Genomic DNA, 1,385 nt, shown 5'->3' on the forward strand with positions numbered 1-1,385 from the left:
GTTTAGGGTTTAGGTTTAAAGGTAGGACAAAAGGATAAAGAGGCCAACATATAGCTTTTGAGAGGACATAAATTTAAAATCGATGTTATTAATCCATTGTATGTGAGACGAGTTCGTAGAGCTCAACTGAAACTTACTTCAAATGGAGAATTGTAACGAAATAAGTACGGCACAGAACCAAAGGAGAATGAGACCCGCATATAGCTTTTGAGTGGAGAACTTACTTTTTAATGACAAAAAGTGTCTTGTTGTACCACAATAAGTTAGCTCATGATATTGCTCCACCAAATGTGATGCAAGTTCGTAGAGCTCAATTAAATGTGGGTGTTTAGGGTTTAGGGTTTAGGGTTTAGGGTTTAGGTTTAAAGGTAGGACAAAAGGATAAAGAGGCCAACATATAGCTTTTGAGAGGACATAAATTTAAAATCGATGTTATTAATCCATTGTTTGTGAGACGAGTTCGTAGAGCTCAACTGAGACTTACTACAAATTGAGAATTTTAACGAAATAAGTAGGGTAGAACCAAAGGAGAATGAGGCCAACATATAGCTTTTGAGTGGAGAAATTACTTTTTAATGACAAAAAGTGTCTTGTTGTACCACAAAAAGTTAGCTCATGATATTGTTCCACTTAATGTGATGCAAGTTCGTAGAGCTCAATTAAATGTGGGTGTTTAGGGTTTAGGGTTTAGGGTTTAGGTTTAAAGGTAGGACAAAAGGATAAAGAGGCCAACATATAGCTTTTGAGAGGCATAAATTTAAAATCGATGTTATTAATCCATTGTATGTGAGACGAGTTCGTAGAGCTCAACTGAAACTTACTTCAAATGGAGAATTGTAACGAAATAAGTACGGTAGAACCAAAGGAGAATGAGACCAACATATAGCTTTTGAGTGGAGAAATTACTTTTTAATGACAAAAAGTGTCTTGTTGTACCACAAAAAGTTAGCTGATGATATTGCTCCACTTAATGTGATGCAAGTTCGTAGAGCTCAATTAAATGCGGGTGTTTAGGGTTTAGGGTTTAGGGTTTAGGTTTAAAAGTAGGACAAAAGGATAAAGAGGCCAACATATCTTTTGAGAGGACATAAATTTAAAATCGATGTTATTAATCCATTGTATGTGAGACGAGTTCGTAGAGCTCAACTCAAACTTACTTCAAATGGAGAATTGTAACGAAATGAGTACGGTAGAACCAAAGGAGAATGAGACCAACATATAGCTTTTGAGTGGAGAAAGTACTTTTTAATGACAAAAAGTGTCTTGTTGTATAACAATTAGTTTAAGCTCATGATATTTCTCCACCGAATGTGATGCAAGTTCGTAGAGCTAAACTAAATGTGGGTGTTTAGGGTTTAGGGTTTAGGGTTTAGGGTAGGACAAAA

This window comes from Lotus japonicus, chromosome 5 (genome assembly GCF_012489685.1).
Source record: "Lotus japonicus ecotype B-129 chromosome 5, LjGifu_v1.2".
In the NCBI taxonomy this organism is placed as follows: Eukaryota; Viridiplantae; Streptophyta; class Magnoliopsida; order Fabales; family Fabaceae; genus Lotus; species Lotus japonicus.